This window comes from Bombus terrestris, chromosome 9, assembly GCF_910591885.1.
Source record: "Bombus terrestris chromosome 9, iyBomTerr1.2, whole genome shotgun sequence".
Taxonomy (NCBI): domain Eukaryota; kingdom Metazoa; phylum Arthropoda; class Insecta; order Hymenoptera; family Apidae; genus Bombus; species Bombus terrestris.
The window spans coordinates 7,610,263-7,628,637 of record NC_063277.1 but is presented as its reverse complement, the minus strand read 5'-3'; the positions used below and the strand labels follow the sequence as shown (position 1 = coordinate 7,628,637).

General features: G+C 37.8%; 1 long non-coding RNA gene across 2 annotated transcripts in view; it reads right to left on the bottom strand.

Moving 5' to 3' along the window:
• The window catches only part of LOC125385599, a 77,272-nt gene that overhangs the window by 21,135 nt on the left and 37,762 nt on the right, over nucleotides 1-18,375 (bottom strand). The window contains exon 2 of one of the 2 annotated variants that reach the window (XR_007225059.1): nucleotides 12,652-14,099. The exons of the other annotated variant lie outside the window; for it this stretch is intronic. This is a non-coding gene — a long non-coding RNA (uncharacterized LOC125385599). Of the gene's footprint in view, nucleotides 1-12,651; nucleotides 14,100-18,375 lie in introns of those variants that run through there. 2 annotated transcript variants of the gene reach the window in all.

The window sequence follows — 18,375 nt, the reverse complement described above, 5'->3', positions numbered from 1 at the left end:
AGTTATGCTGGTACTTATCTTGGAACGTATTACCATTCGTTTCAAAGGTTTCTTTAAATATGTAATAAAACTGATAATCTCATTGAGTAATTGATAAGTATCGAAGAAGAATTAATAATATTCATAGCGATACGAATTCTGTAAGAAAAGAAACTTATCTCGCGTCTGTAAATTTCTCTGTACATCTTCTAATAATAGAATAATCATAAATAGAATGATTATATTCAACGAATAGAATCTGATCTTCCAATGTTCGAACACCTTTAAACGAAGCTCCACTTGACATTTTTTTAGTTTTTATACATTGAAAAATATATCGAAGAATTCTGTCTCTTTTCTTACGAACAACTCAAATACTTCGGCTTCGGAGAAACAACAAGGAAATAATCAGAAACCCTTTGAATCTAAATTTTAGAGAATTAAGATTTAGCATGCACATTGTCTCCTTCGTTATTACTAAAAATGCCTCCGTGCCGAAGAAACATTTGATCGATTATGAGAGCCACTGAACGTCTATCGATAGCAAAATCTAAACATGAAGATCATGTAAAATCCCTCAAAGTTCTCGAAAGCAGAGCAACCGTATTTGACTTCGAAGCTCATAAAAGTTGCTCTCGGGCCATTCTTCAATGACCGTTCTAGTCAGCAGTGGCATACAAGTTCCTTTCTTTTCCGCGGCGACTTCTCCGCCCGGTATCTTCAACCGAGAAGTTGAAGAATTCTTCTGAAGTCTACGACCGGGACTCGCACGATTTCGACTGGTAAGCAGTGTCTCCATGCTCTAATTTCTCGTTTGCGTTCGCTCTAAAAAAAGAATGGCTCCCTTTTATCTCTCGAGTGCACCAACTATCTTTCGCAAGCCTGCAGCGCACGGTACACACTCGACGCCATGCTCTAGAATTCCAGATACTACAAGATCTCTGTTCCTCCATGCCTTCCTCCAGCCCTCCCCTCAACCCTACATCATCCACCGACGGCTTGCTTTTCATGCGCTCCAACGTCGTCTTGTTTGCCACGAACGTCCGCGTCTTTCGAGGGGACCAATTAGTTCCATTTTTCTTACGGAAACTGCATTCCGTTCCTTCGGAAACCGTCCTCGAGAAATTGGCGTGCAATCTGCTGCCCCTACTTTCAATTGCAAATAAACGTCCTGCCTCCGGCTTCTATTCCACCTCCGTCCTTTTTTTCCATTCCTTGCTTTTCGTTAACTTCGCCAGCTTTCTCTCGTCCCGATCGCAAACCGGTATTATTATTATAATGGCGAGCGTAGGATGAAGATGAAAAATTAGCTTTATTCTATGTATATATATATATTTCAGTCTCTTTGTGGAAAAAGATTTACTATTAAAACAGTAGGCTTTTCGCTATTAAAATTTTATATTTATTAAATTTCAGATTTTAAATTACTAACTTTTATTATTATAAAATTAATTCTAATCGAATATTGTTAGATTGTGAATGACTGAGGAGAGGAATTTTTAGATAATTCTTACTTCTCGCTAGATACCAGACTTAGATTTGTTTTTATAAAAAGGATAGATGCTGATATTATATTATTTGTTATTAATACAAATGTAAGCTTTTATTTCACTAGATATTGTATGAAAGGTATAAATAATTGTATAGAAGAGAGCAACGAGTCAAATAGATCTATTACGTTACTATTACTAAATAGATTTATCATATCATTATGTAAATTACATTTAAGTAGAATTACAAGAAAAACTGCTTACCTGAACCCTATTTACTGCAATAACCCTACATTTTATCCCAATACACATTATCACAACGAATATCCTGAATAATGTAGCCGCCTCCATAATTACTAAAAAACAACAACTATACGGTGGCGTAAAAAAACGAACAAGAAGAAAGGATAGGAATGGAAAGGATAGGAATACACGTAAAAACTCGAAACCGAGCACTTCGAATCCATTTACGATATACATAGAGGGCCAGGGAAAATAGCCAAAAATTTAGGATCACTTTGGGCAAATAATTCCATAGCGGGTCTGGTCTGAAATCGGAAGAACTCGCGGTGGTTTTCCTTGCTCGCGATCCGGCGAGCAGGCGGGGGTAGTTTCGAAACATTCCTTCAAAACGTTTCCTCGTTTGCTCCTCTTTCGTCGTCAAATTTCGCGGAACAGAGGCAACATTCACCGGAGGACATTATGCGCAAGATCGCAAAGGATGACCCGAATTCTCAGTTTACTGCGTCCGTGTTCGAATTTATTTTTTTCCCCTTCCGCTACCCTCTTCCACGTCCTGCCGGCAGATATCTCTCGATTTTCAAAGTACGCTTTGTTCGGATTTCCGTGGTATCAACGTCGGTTTGCTCGCCCATCCGTGGACTCCGCTTCAAAAGGTATTTTTTTAATATCGGGCCGGATTACCATTCGTGTTCACGGACTTAATTCTCGCAGACGGAAAACGCGACTGTTCCGGCTATCGGAAACAACGAGAGCCGGTTAAGAAAACGTTTCCGCGAAGCAACGACCCCTTCTGCTACCTTTTCACTGGGAAAATTCTCGTCCCTACAACTGTTCTACGGCTCATGTACGAATGGTACGGAAAATATTGGCACGTAACGATTTTCTTTGACGAGGTTCGAGTAATTTATTTATTTAATAGAATCGAGCTTTGACAAGATTATAGCAGGATTGGTTAATGAGTAGCGATGACGTGATGTTGCTCATTATTCTGTTAAACTTGAGGTTTAGAATGGAGGGTAACATGAACTCGTTCATCGCGATATATTGTTGGAATCGTTTCACGCGTGAAGCGAATTATATCGTTTTAAATGCAGGTCGAACGTGCACTTCGCTTCACTTGAAATATGTCTCTTCTAGGAATTCTTGATAACTGTGTAAAGTAGAAGATATTCTCGGTTTGAAGATTGTAGTGTCGTTCATACATGTCTTTCTATACGTACATACTACACTTTTCTAGACTTCAAACTTAAAAAATGATGAACCTTAGTTCTTGAATTTATCTTTTAGAAAAATTACTATTTCATGTTTCATTTACAATGCACAATTAATAATTGAGTATTTCGAACGCGTTAGTGGAAGTAAGACCCGTTAATTGAACCTCTCAGCAGCCAGATCAATATGAATTGGCGAATTAGAGAAGTAGAGAAATGTGACGTTATATCAAACATCATTTTATAAATTTGCTATGGTATTTACGATTCTTTACGCCTCTTTATGATACCTCAATTTATAGATATATAATATATATCATTTATCTGCATTTCAAAGAAAATTCAAAACTAATCACGTAAGAATTGAGAAATGCTATTAGAATGTGCAAAATGCTATTAGAATCTTACTTTCCCGTATCATGTTGGTACATTATTCTATACGAAAGGAATAATAAATAAGAATAAGGAAAAGCAGTCCAGAAAGGAATTACATGCAATTAAAAAGATGTGGACACAAATATAGTAGTTTACCGTCTGTATAAACTCTATCCTAGAAAAATTGTTTTTCGTTAATGCAAAACTGCCAAGAGATCGGACTCTCACAGCAACTTGCTCGCATCTTAACATCGTCAATGAAAAAAAAACCGTATAATTTATCACCTATTTACCTGCAACTTATCATTTGCTCTATCTTTCCAGCTAATAACCAGTAGCAGGCAGTGAGATGCGATCGATCGAGGCAGGCGTCCACGGCAATTTGAAACGATTTATCGCGCGGCGTAACTCCTTATTATGGATCGCTTAATGCGGATAGTCTTAACAATACACAAAAGCAGGGGTTGTATCGGGTGAGCCCCGGCGCCGGGTGGGAGTTAATAGAACCTCGTTGTTACGGGGAGGAAATTCGATAATCGCTCGGCATATACTCGGCACGCACACAAACGGGGCCCCTTCCACGTCGATTTCGCGCCGCCTTGGAGAGAACTTTGACTAAACGGCTCCACGCTTCCTTAACCTCCCCATTAATCAATATTATATCGCCCAGAACCGTTCCTTTGTTTATTGACTGTCAGCTAATAGGTTTTCGGTGCCGAGGCATCGACGAATTCGCTAGGACGATGTCAACGACGACGAAGGCGAGCACGCTGTTTGCTGCTCCCGCTGCAAAAACCCTGAAACGCTTACAATCCCCTCCGCGAAGGGAAGAGGGAAACGATTAGAGGCCTTCGCCCTACGCTCTCAAAGAGCCTCATTGTGTAAACGGTGTAAACTACTTTGTTGTCGCAGCGGCGTTGCACCTGCCGAGAAAATTACTTCGCCGTTCTACGCTTTGTCCGCACTGATCGAACGCTCGTGGCCTCGTTAACGATAATAAATTTCTCAACCTTCGTCAGGCACCAGCCCGCAAACCGGAAGAAACGCGATCCTCGACAAATCCGTGGACGAAAATTTCATTGAGAAAGAAGGATCGCTGGAAGAATTTGATTTGACTGGACAGTGATTTTCTTTGGTTTTGGTGATCGATAATTTAATAGATTGACGGTACTCCAATAGTGAGTCATATATTGGCCAATATAATTTCTATTCACTGTGAAACGTTCGCTGATTTATTTACGAGTTAGGCTATGGTTACATGTGATGCGACGAAATGTCGTTCTGACGAACACGTCAACATCAAATATGTAAATTCTTACGAATATATGCGTTTCGATCTTCAGACGTTTTATTCGTAAGAACACGCATTCATTCTAACAATAGTGTTCAGCGTATTCAAGAGTAAACGTCGTATATGCTTTTGATTTAAAATTCCTGTTTGTATTTTTATATGAACAATCGAATGATTGAAGAACTATAACCGTAAATACCGACTAGACTGGTTCAAACATATGGAAATATAATCCAACGAATAATGAGTTTCCGTAGAAATTATACGGACAAACCGCCGAACAGAGTTGCAATGATCATCCCAGGTAAATATTTACCGGAAATTATTCGAATGCGTTCCGTCTCTAATTCGATATCGAAATTTATCAGCGAATCCCGTGCGCGCTATCCTGTCCCCCCAAGAATTAATCTCTTGAAATAACGCATCAATGTATTAATATCACAAGCTCATTTCCCAGACTTAGTTGCTGTTTCGTTTCTCCCACGCACGCTTAATCGTACTTAGCAATTCCAGCTGTGGTCCAGGTGAAACGAAAACACTCACTACGAGCAATATATGTGGTTATTCAGGATTAGCAAAACAGGGGCTCGGAACAACAATCCCTCTCGAAGCATCGCCCGAAGGAGCGACGACGATCAGAGGAATACGAAGACAACTTGTGATCCGCAATTGAACATTTCAAATGATAAACCATGTAAATGCAAACGAAAGATATGAAATAATTTTATTAGAAAAAAAAAGAATGCAAATACCATGTGGAGTATGGTGGAATTTTAAAGCTTATCAGCATAGAATTCTACGATAGATATTTTAACTTTAGCAGTTTGGAATTTTAGACTTTAAGACTTTAAATTTTTATCTTTGGAGTTTAAAATTAAATAGTTCTAGATATTTTAATATTTTAAATTTTCTTTTCTTCCGAAATTTAGAATTTCAGCATTCCAAATATTTTAATTTTCATGGCCTGACACATTTCAATCTCTGATGTTTTAATTTTTAGAGCCATCGAAAGAGAAATTTATAAATTTGAAGAAAACATGTACAAATGTAACTAATAGTAAAATTTAAAATAAAAATTTAAGCAGATAACAAAAGATTTTAATTGATGATAAAAATTACTTAAAAATTATTCGAACAATAATATATAAAAATTAATGAAACATATTAACCGTTTATTCTTCTGCAGAATCTCCAAAGATAGTTAACGCTGAAAGTTGAAAACATTCAAATGATAGATGATATAGATGTAATAAAAATGATAATAATTGTTAAAAATTTCCACTTATATTTGCTCGCATATTCACGTGCTTGCATCGTTTATCACTCGAACTTTACGATTACTCTCAAATATGGATGACGGAAGGAATTGAAAAGCAAACATCGAAGGCACAGGGCTGAACTGCCATAGCAACTGGGAAAAGTCTGTCGAAAGACGGACACGAACCGCGAATATTGCTAAATTCTGGCCACTCGCAATTAGGAAGCGCATACTATTTCGTATTTAATTACGTTCCTCGCGAGCTCCGCTGTACACACGGCAGCGTTGTTAAACGTCGCTACAATTTAATAGCAACAGCTATTTGCGTATTAAGCAAATGCATTTGTCCGCTCGGAAATTGGTTCTCCACGGCGGATCATGATAAAAATTGGCCATTGCCATCGAATGCATAGTGAAAGTAGCTTAAGATACGATAGTACTCGTTGTATTACCGAGTAAACGTAATCTATCTTGCTCTAGGATGTTTCGACTTTGAAAATGAATTTATTGCGACAACTCCATATGGATATTGCTACGTTATTGCTTATTTTATTTCTATTTAAATGGATTTAATATATCGTTTTATTCGTACAGAGAATAGAAAGAGATAGATGATCATCCATAAATATATAGATACATTGGAGTAAATTAATCATAAACATATAATCAAAATCAGAATTTGCTACTTTTTTTATTTAAACTAAAAATTGAGATTATGTGCTGTCAAAAGGAAAATGTAGAATGAGATTTAAATACTTTCTGATATTCCTATGTGACAAAGAATTGTACGTAAAAATTTTATTATATAAATTAATAACTATTCAAATCATACAGACGTGTTAATATTACAATTGGCAATAACGTTAGAGCTAAATGTATACTAGTTTTGTCAAGCAGCTATCATCTACTGATACTTTTACAATTATTTCATTGCATACTTTTACGCGAAGGATTACCTTGTGCCTGGTTGTACCAACTCTCGTCATCTATCCTCATTTTGCGTAATAATAATCTATATGTATCTACGAAAACACATCTAGTGTATAAATAATACATTATCTAATTAAAGAATACTGCATTACCTAATTAATGACTAATTAGCGAACATCATAAAAAGTAAACAGTCCATGGAAAATCGATATTTTAATCATCGCGATGCAGCGAAGTAACGAGAAGAAAACCTTTATCGCTCTATTACATATCGATTGGCAGGTTTTCATTAGGAAGTTGATTAAAACGGCAGGCACTTGGTCGGTAAATTCGTTGCACTTAACGATTTCGCATTTAATTACGGCATAATGGAAAATTTGCTGGAGGGGCGATAATAAAATGTAAACGGCGCTGGCTTTGGCACGTGGCTGGCCTCCTTGTTACTCAATCTGCGGACGAAAGAACGTTTGCCGTGGTTTGTGTTGCTGTAACCGCGGCTCTTGATGCTTCTCGTTGCTCGATTTCACCAAGATGTTTCGTTGCCCCCTTTTTTCGACCGGTAATTGCGAATCCGGACGTACGACGCGCATTTCGAGCGAAAACATTTCTACAAACGTTTACTTTCATTTACAACGTTAGCTGTCTTGCCTACGTAAATTTCGTGTCTTGCGAGACAATACGTACTTTATGATAAAATACCGCTATTAAATTCTTTACAACGCACCTTTTCCAAAGTTGTATTAGTAAAATTTTAAAAGAAATTTGTAATTTTGCTGGTTTAATTGTTACAACAATTTTCAGATGTATATATAATTAAAAGCTATATATATAAAGTAAAGTATCAATTATATACATATAATATAGAGTATTAATTATATCTTCTTTCTTTTTCGAGCGTAAAGTACGTAATTATATTGCATACACCTCATATACAATGTAGATATCAGTGCATTATCATTTTGCGATACAACAGGATATTGTCGTGACAGTTATTACAGCCTAACAGGTAATAGAGATTCTCAAAAATTCTCAAACATTCCAAACGCCTCTATCTAAAAACATCGTCGTAACCCAGAACAAATCATCACAAACTTACCATCAAGGTCAACAGACACCAACGAATGATCCAAGTTCTATTACAATAAATCCAAAAGCCACATCAATATCACTTGTTCAAACACCCCTACCGCACTTTACTACCATAAACTAACATATAAAAATATAAAGCATCGTAAAGTCACCCTCAAAGAAAGAAATTCCAACGACCAGTTAAAAAGCAAGCTAAAGCGACACAGCGCTCAGCCTTAGAATCTTCAATTACGATTCGCACGATGTTTGATCAAGCACCGGGATAGAGAGAATACGAGGAAAACGAGAAAACCGAGAAGATCGGCCAGGAGGAAAGAAAGCTGGTCTCCGAGGTTGCCGATCCGCGTCAGTCAGCGCGACTTAAACCCGAAGAACAGCGTTTTAAACGGGGATTTTAGGAGGAAAACAGCCCTCGCAGGTAACGGCCTCGAGGACAGGATAAGACGACGGGCCGTGAACACGGGTGTAGCCAGAGCCGAGGGTGGAGATGGGGCGGGATGACAACAATTCTTTTCCACGACGACGGAGCACCGCGGCCGGGAAATTAGCATCGATAAATTTTCCGGCGCGTCGTTCCGCGTTGTCGCCGACGACGTCGAGGACGACGACGACGCTGGCGACGCCACCGCCGCGCATATAGCACCGCGAAAATGACACGATGATGCATAGGCGACTGTTTTAAGAATTATTCGTTATTTATCGCCGGCGAAGGAGCAGATTTTTTTTCACCGCGTTTGACGCGTCCTCGGATAACTACGCCTGTTCAGAACGCTGGGATTTAAGGCTTTTTGGGACCAATTTCGGCAACCTTGTGGTTCTTTCTTATCGTTACGCTTATTCGTTTCTCGTTGGCGTTTCATGAGGAGAATGTGGATGTTTATAGTGGCGTAATGCTGAAAATATAAGAAGCAATTATAATATTTTGTATTAGGTTATCCAAACAGTTTCTTTCGTTTCATAAGGTGATAATAGATGAACAACAATTTCTGTTTTATATTACTTTACTGAATTAGGTATGATCTATTTAGTTCTATTTCTATTATTATATTCGTGCATGATTCAATAAACTAATATAAAACAAGAAACATTGTGTGTCTATTAATTCCTTATAAAACGAAAGAAACATATCGGACAACCTAATAGATATAAATATGCAAGATATATCGGTGACACGAACATAGTGATGTTTCATATAATTCGTTATATTCTGTTTAATATTACTGAATATTGTTCTCGGGACGATGTTTTGTAATAGATATTTAATATTAGGTTTGGAATTGTTCTAATATGTTATAGCTTATGTAACTTAATAGTAAGTTACAAATTCGTTCTTTGGTACTGTAGTTAGGCAACAAATATCTTTCACAATTTAGACTACAACGGCGAAGGTATGTGTTTGATAAAAAATATACGAATATAAAGAAGCTACTTGGTCAATTTGAAGTTTATGAATGCAAGAAGTAACGAAGATGAATCCAAAAAAACGCACTCCATCAGAATCTTAAAAGCAAATTGATAGAAATACTCGAAATCAGTTTCTAATCTGGCTTACACATAAAATAATAATTCCTGTGGAAAATGCTTACAATTGTCCACAACAACGTATTGTCTAAAACAAACCATATAATTCATCTAGCAAAATTGAAGCAAACTAGACATTCAAAAATATCTGCATCCAACGTGTATATCAAATAGACAACGTTGTAACGATAGTTATTCTCGATATTGAAGATATTAAAAAGATATGAAAATAGATTGTTTACATTATAAAATACATTATTTAAGACCTAATAGATATCAACTAATTTTTCGCAATACGAATTTTTATTAGGAAAGGAAAATGAAGAACCGCATTGAAAGAAGAAAGTTAAGAAACGACGAGATTTTGAACGGGCCGTCCCGGTTAAGAGTGCAAGATTCCCAGAGAGGAAGATTCGTGCTCCTGGAACCGGGGCAGGATTTAGCGGGGGACGCGCACAGCCCGGTAGTTAAAAGTTACAAGATGATTCGTTGAGTAATCCCAGACCGTTTCCAGACGGTTGCAAATTGCAATCGTGAACGCTGCGATAATTGTCGCGACGGTTCGCGTAATGACAATTTTCATCGTGTCGTCACACGCCGCCGCATGGAGGGGAGAAATGGTAATTGCCCTATTGCATCTTTCGAGGCATCGTCATTACTACGAATAGACCACTCGGATATCTCTGAATGTCCTACGGCCACGTGCCCGCTCTCGCAGCTTAAAACCGTTTCTGCTCCTCCTTCTATTACGATATTCACGCATCAAGAGTTTGTCTCTACCTTTTCCAAAGTTTTGTCACCACATAACGTGCAGTGGATTCCGTTTTTATCGTGTGTTTATGATACGTTTATTTTATAGAGATAGAGTTTATTATTGACTTCTTATAGTGAAGCTATTACTACTTATTACAGCTGTCACTGTAAATTTTGTATAGATTTATCACTTAATCTGTAATCTATCTTATAGAATTTACTATGAACACTTCCGTTTTTAGTATTTTCTTCCCCTTTTATTTCTGATAATACTAAATGTATATCGTAAGATGATGATGGAAAATATCAGGAGAAATATTAAGATACCAATTCCATGAAAATGAGAGATTGATAGACATATACGAATTGACTTGTTTAAAACGTAATCTATAAATTAAATCTATAAATATTAGGTTGTCCGAAAAGTTTCTTTCGTTTCATGAGGAAATAATAGACACACAATGTTTTTTTGTTTTATATTAGTTTATTGAATTATGCACGAATATAATAATAGAAATGGAACTAAATAGATCATACCTAGTTCAGTAAAGTAATATAAAGCAGAAATTGTTGTTCATCTATTGTCTACTTATGAAACGAAAGAAACTGTTTGGATAACCTAATATTTCATCTATAAATAAAAAAAATATATATATAATAAAGAAATTACATTTACTCGTTTACGTTGATGTATTATTATATGTACTCTAATATAAAAAACAATGTAGTGTATTTAAATGTACAATGTGATAAGTGTTGTGTACATGGCTGGTACATGTATACTGCAATATATAGAAAAATTTAAATATATTGTTAAACAATAACGTTATACGTTCTATACATTTAGAGATTAATTTATAGAATTAGATCCAATAAATTATTAATATCTCTACTACATATACTCTCCTCTTCTCTATTCTCACTTGTTTCTACGACGTCAGTCGAATTCTAAATTCTCATAGGATGGACTGTTTCTTGCATCTGCATCAGTTTCGGCTTAAAGCATAAGATGCCAGAGATTTGAAAACACGAAAGTAGAACATCTAAATATTACACACTCTATTCTACCACGTTTCTATACAAAAAGTGAGAAGACTAAGCAAGAACTGACGAACATTACAGGGAATTTTATACCTGGCAGACTCGATGCGAAAAAGAATGTTGGTGGAAGGCGAGTTACACGCCGACGATAGTTATCTCGACCCCGTACCTTCATCTAGCAGTAAATCAAGGATTTCTTTTAACGAGCATTAATTGTTTTTGCGATAGTGAGAATGGCTGGGCTCGGGCGGTTAAAGTTAACGGCGTCTGCGCTCAATATTGCCTGTCGAGTAGCATGTAAATGGTTTCTTTCCTCCTTGCAGAAAGCGTTTGCCACCGTGGCGCCCGGATTTTCTTCTTGCCAAAGCACCCTTTTCAAACAGCCAGTCACCTTGCGTCCCATTCCCTGTGTTTATACCTACAATGTCGAATATGCGAGATCGAATGTATTTTTCTCGACTAGTACGACAAACACAGGGGAACACCAGAGAGCTTTCGCGACATCGAGAAACAAACGTTGTTATCGAGCAAACACGTTGGACAAAAAGATACAATGCGCCATGGCGAAGTTCGAGTAGACCGTAACGAAACAAAAATAAACGACGACCTGCGCGAAGATACGAAAACGAAGATCACAGCAGAAAAATATTGTTGGTACATTTTCGTTGACTCTGTGATTTGATATTGGTTAATGATCGAACAAAAGAGTTTTGGATACGAAACCATCGAGAATGAAAAGAACCTGTTAAGTTCAAAGTTACACGTGAAATCCATGTGAAATAAAAATGTCAAACCCCTGCAAGTGACTGGAAACGAGCCTGTCTCGAATCATTTAAGAAGATTTAGCTATATTTTCTTCCTTTCATTTTTGTAGCAAGGCATATGTACTTTCTTCGTTGTCATTTAAGAAGATTTAGCTATATTTTCTTCCTTTCATTTTTGTAGCAAGGCATATGTACTTTCTTCGTTGTCATTAATGTTGAAGTAACTACTTCAAGAAAAACTCTACATCTTTATTTATGTATATCCTCGACCTGGAGACTGCTATTACGCAGAAATAAGGAGTTCTAAATAAGGAGTATATTATTGTACCCTTGAATATACATTATGTTTTGGGCTGCAAGGTCTAGGAACAAAGGAACAATAAACAGATTTCTATTTATGTTCCCTATAGCCTCTAGCCCAAACTATAAGGTTAACTTTTTTGATAATGTCCTTTTGTTATAAATATATGAACGTGCTCCCTATCATTCCATTGTCTAGTAACACTAAGGACAGTAAGGATCTGAATCAGCATAAACTTATACCTTTAATTACTTCAATATACTTTTCTATTACAAATTCATGCACTCGTTCTTCAATCAGTCAACCTCAATCTCAACAATTAGGATCATGATATAAGATCAAATTATAAGATCAAGGTGTAAAAACAACTACAAACGATATAAAAATCATATAAAGCCGGACAGGTTCAAGCAAGACCGTTAGTTAGCTTGTTTTATTGTTGTCGACTTGCCAGACACGAGTCGAAAGGCGAAAGAGAAGCGAACATGGATGCAGTTCGGTTGAAGAGAACCGCTGGTATACAGTAAATATCTCGGTGCGGCGTGTATCTTCTCGGTGAAACAGCGAAACGAAGCTGACTCTTTCTGGGCCGATAGAAGTTTCGAAGAGCCGCAATCCATAACGGGGCGCGCGTGTCCCAGGCTTCCGTAGGAATTCCAAGCCCGAAATTGCAAGGAATCGTTGCGGGGAGTTGAGCAACAGCGTTGCAACGACGGTCCGTTAGTCTATCCGCGCAATAAACTACAATCACAAATTACAGAGTCAAATAGTTTCGGCGTTTCGCGCGGAATGTCGCAATTTCAGGTCTGGCAACAGGGGTTTTCGGCCCGTGGAGACTTCTTCCGCGGGCGAAAGGGAAGGTGGGGGAAGACGGAGAACCGTCGACTGGGAAGAAACACTGGTCGTAGACCCTCTGCCTCTAATGAACTTACAATAATTGCGAACCATTGATCTATGGGCCTCGAAGAGTTTTAGCCCTGCGCGACATTAACCGAGAACGAGATCCTCCGAGCTTGCTCGTTGCTTCCTTGATTTCCCTTTGTTTCGTCCGTTCCATCGAGTTTAACTCTGACTATCCGTCGCTTCTTCTTCTTCTTCTTGTTTTGTCTCTAGACGTCGAACGATTCTCGTTTTCATGTTGCACAGACTCCGGAAAATTCGTGACACGGGATTTACCAATCGAGATATTCTTGGAAATGTGTACCTTTCTATCTTGAAAATTAAATTTCATTACTAAGGGAAAAGTAATCGTGCATTCATTCGTATTTTATGAGCCAGATAATTTGTTTGTTTTTTTATAAATTGTCGCAGTTCACGCTCTCTAAATTTATCTTTTACGGATAAATTCTTATTCAGGTTGGTCAACAAATGAATTACTAGCATTTGACGAAAAATATCTCTCCTCAGGATTTGAATAAAGCAAATCCGTTTAAATTGCTCATGATTATGTTCAACAAGTTGTTGAACATGCTTAACGAGGGTATAGAGAAGGCAACGTTTACGTCAAGAACTATGAATCAAGATTTCATTCAAATTGTTCCAGTTTTCAGAAAGTGGTGCACGAAGTTCCAAACTTCTTCCTAACGATTCAGGTTCCGATCCTACGATCTCGAACATAGAAAATGCATATCCTTTACGTTCATCGTTATCACAAAACCAAATTAACTTTGTCGATACTACTGGAGCAGATTAACAAATCGTCAAGAGATTGACAAAGAAAAATCATTAAGAATTTAATCGCAGCTAAATCCTCGATAGATCCGCACTGACGAAAAAAGAGGCCAGTCCAGCGATGTCTTTAGCTTCGAGTGCATCTTCCGGTGCAGGCGAAGGACCAGAAAGGAGGCTTCCTCCTGCAAGCAGAAAAAAGAAAGGGGGAAAAAATTGCAAGCCGTGCAATTTCTATTGCATTTCTATTTGGCTGGGCGGCGGAATTAAGGAGGCAGCAGCCGGTCGCGTAATTCTTGTTACAAAAGCGCGCACGCAGCCAGCATTATGCCTAGTTCTCGGTCCGCTCGTAATTTCGACGCCACTTTTTCCCTCGCTGTAATCTTCATAACGATGTCGCGAGTGCCGTAACACGGTAAATTACTGGATCAATGCGCTTTAAGAGGGCCCCGGCTCGCCTTCCGAAGACAATGCAACCCCCCACGGTCTTGTGGGGGCGGACACCACCAGTCGGGGGAACGGAATAATCTTGCGAAAATTTCAATCAGCGAAATGCGTCACATATTCCCGCCACCATTCCCCGATCCCGCGCCGCCAACATCGTAAATAAGCTGAATTATGCCGCGGGACGAGCGGATTTAAAGGCATCGAGCCTCGCAGCTGCGAAGTTATGCTGCTCGCTCCCGATTGGATGCTCTTCGAGGATGGATTCTTTCGCTATTTCGCTATGTCTTTGCTTAAATGTGATCTTAACGCTAGAGATACCGACCTTAACGTATTAGGTTGTCCGAAAAGATTCTTTCGTTTTATGAGGAAATAATAGACGCACGTTTTTTGTTTTATATTATTTTGTCGAATTACGTACGATCCATTTTGTTCTGCTCAGATAAACACCGCGACATTTCACAGATTTGGTTTCACGTTTGTATGAAAGTTGCAAAGTTGCAAAGCAAGCATTGTTGTAAAAAACACTTTTGCGAAAGAAAGACACTTTCCGGACAACCTAGTATATCTAAACTAAAGTCACACCGGTCACCTTCATGAATTAGATGCTTTTTTCTCAGTATTGTAGGATCTCGAAGTGTCAAGCTTGAGATAAGATAAGAGCATGATACTATGCGTGTTCTGTTCAATATATAGAACTACAAGAATCATCGCAGGTATATTGTATAAATAATGTAATTTGCAGAAAATTGTTGATGTAGCTATGATTTGGTAGAAGACTAAGTAGTTTGGTAAGCAATTTCTTCTGGAGATGAAGCGTGTTAACACGAAGAGGTGGTGAACATTTGAGCGTGTTGCGGATGTACGTAAAGAAGTGTTTATGAAAATGTAGACGTAAATAATGGAATGTGTATTTGATTGGAAAAGTCAAGAGTATAATATTTACAAATGAACTTTTTACATATTCAAATTGTGAATTTTGTTGTATAATGTCAAATTGTGTAATATTTCAAATAATGACTTGTTCAAGCTTTTATTTTTTCATTAGGTTCGAAATAAAATATTTGTTGAACCCTTCGTTCATTCAATGAAATTTATAATGTGTATTCAATTAAAATGATATAAATTAATATTTCTAATTCAATATTACTTTACACGATTGGATACGTCCAACTTTATTTATCGCACGCATCAAATTAGGAATATTAAAAATTTTGCAACCTGAACGTCCATTAGAAATCTAATGAACTAATTTCACGCATATAAGTAAAGTTTCATATTTTAAATTAAAAACGAAGTAAACAGGAGTTTGCAATCCATTTATTGTTGAGGCACGGCAAACCTATTCAAGGCACCCTTTAATAGCAAATGTTCAAAGCTTTTTTCATTAGTAGCCATGCACGCAACAATGGGGCGCTATCGTTCATTCTTTCACGCCTTTGAACATACCCTGCTGATTTTTAGTGATATCATTTATATGCAGCTTCTATGCATTTGTACAACTCACGCAGAGTGTAGAATAACATTTTTCAGAATGACGTAAGTATGCTAAAATATACCTGCTTTATACTATAATCTAAAGTGCTTTCTATTTTAAAAGAACCAACTGGCATGCGATGTAATTAGAATCAGAAACATAGAACCAATTTCAACACAATGAAAAGTAGGTACATTATAAAATATTTCTAATTCACGTTTACATTTTCACGGCTGACGTCGCAACATTATACGTAAATTAAGGTATTTTACTAAATTACTAATTAACTAAATGAATACTAACCTATTCCCTCCATATTTCTGGCAACGTATCTTTACTTCTACAATTTATTTTCAACAGACTGTGACACCCTCTATAATTCATCTTATGCAAATAGGTGTATTTTTTTCGATAAAACTGATCGTAAATTGCACACCATTGATTTTCTTTACATTTGAAAACCACGCAAAGGTCCTATTTCTACCAACGATTGATGAAACACCAATTTTCAAACAGACCAAGAACATTACATTAAAAGCTCTCTTTATTTCATCACGCAGTATACTCAAGTACTTTTATACCGTCTATATAATTTGTATATCGATCGAGTTTCGTTATTCACTATGATAAATCTCCATTTATATAAGAGAAACCAGCCGATTCTCTGTCGAGTTCTGGAGCAGGCTAGGCGCCAGTGAATTTGTTGAATCCAAGACTGAGAAAGAGAGAAAGAGAGAGAGAAAGTGAAAGAACGAGAGGTATCGCAGAAGAAAGAGGTCTCGAAAACGAGTCCGCGACGCGTTGGAAACAGCAGAGTGACGTGGCCCAGGGCTAGCCAGCAGGGCAAGGAGGGATAGAAAAGGAGTCGGAGTGCAGAGGAACAGGGAGGGACAGAGGCCGCACCCTTCACGCGTGGGTCGCCGGATGTGACAGTCGCTCTCTTTAATTACTCACACGCATACGCGTTGAATGGTCGCGTAAGAAACCGGCCAAGTGCGTCGCATGCATTCTCACCCACACCCGGGCCATGGGCACATTATGTTTTGCGCGTCTGCCCTCCCACAGGGCCACGCAATCACGTGGAGTCCTGCGGCCCCGATAAAAGGACGAAAAAGCCCGCGCGTCCGGTCGCGATCGAACATCCGTCGCTCGAGAAACCACCACGTGGGACTCGAGATCACGCTGAATGGAACTCAGTGATCTGAATCACAATACCTGCTAGCCACCAACGTCTGAATTCGTGTTTTTCTTTAACCCGCTACTGCTTTATTTTCTCTATTGTATACTTTGCTGATGATTTAAGTTGAGGGAGGAGGCACAATTTTGTATGTGTTAATAAATATTTCTTCATAATTGAATTAATGTTATTTAATATGTAGAAACGATAAGAGCGTGAGTATTGAAAGACGACAAAGTTTTGTTGAGGGTATAGCGTCTGAAGTTAATTTTCAGTGCATTTGATGTGGATTAGGTAACGTGATGTAGATTAGGTAATGTGGATTAGGAATATATAAATATGTAAAGTGTTCAGTTATCAGGTACAAACTCTGCACATTATCACTGTTAAACACGTTATTAAACACGCTATTAACACGTTTCCGCGACAAGTTATAATTTATACAAAGAAACAGTAATTCTACATTCTAATGTTACTATAATTCAATACGCGCAACATACTCCTAAACTTTCTTCCAAGAAAAACAAACTATTCCAAAGGTTTATTACATCATCTCTATATATATTTTAATCTTCCATGCTAATCTAGACACAACATCATATTTCATATATAGTTTTCAACTCTCAGATATTCAATCATCAATATATAGATATATATGTAGATAGGAACAGATTCATTTAAGAAATTGTCTAACATAACTCAAATACAAGTATGTCTATTGATCATTCATCGGAGCAGTTGGTTTCCGCTACTTTCGTTCGCATAAGCGGACTCATAGTCGGAAAGTATGCACTCGGTATTGAGATCTAGGATGATTACAGAGCGCGGCAGACACGCTATAGGAAGCTGGAACTTTACAGTAACGAATGCTTTACTGCCGGCGCTATAGCCATTAACGGGTAATTAGAAACAGATGCCGAGCGAATCTTTTAACATAAAGCATAACCTTAATTCATAAAGCGCGATTACTCAGCAGCCGCGACAGCCGGGAAGAGGCCGTACATCAGTGACACCTTCGAAACAAAAGTTTTAATTATTTATTAGCCGGCACACGCGTTGAATCCACCATTTCACGGCCCACCCCCGCTTCTCAGCTAAGCTTTATGTAGCCGGACCCCTTTCGTACTTCCTTCGAACTGCGGAAGTTTATCAACGCAACACTGTAATTCCAAGACGACGGAACTGAGCAATTTTTATACTACAATGGCCTATTTTAAGTCTGGCTTGGGCGATATTTCGGTAAGATATACGAAGAACTACTATTCAAATGATTTTACCTGACGAGATTTTATTTTCAGATAATCGGATGTTCATTTATTTGAATGAGAAAATCATTTTTTCCATTCGTTTCAACTCCTCTGAA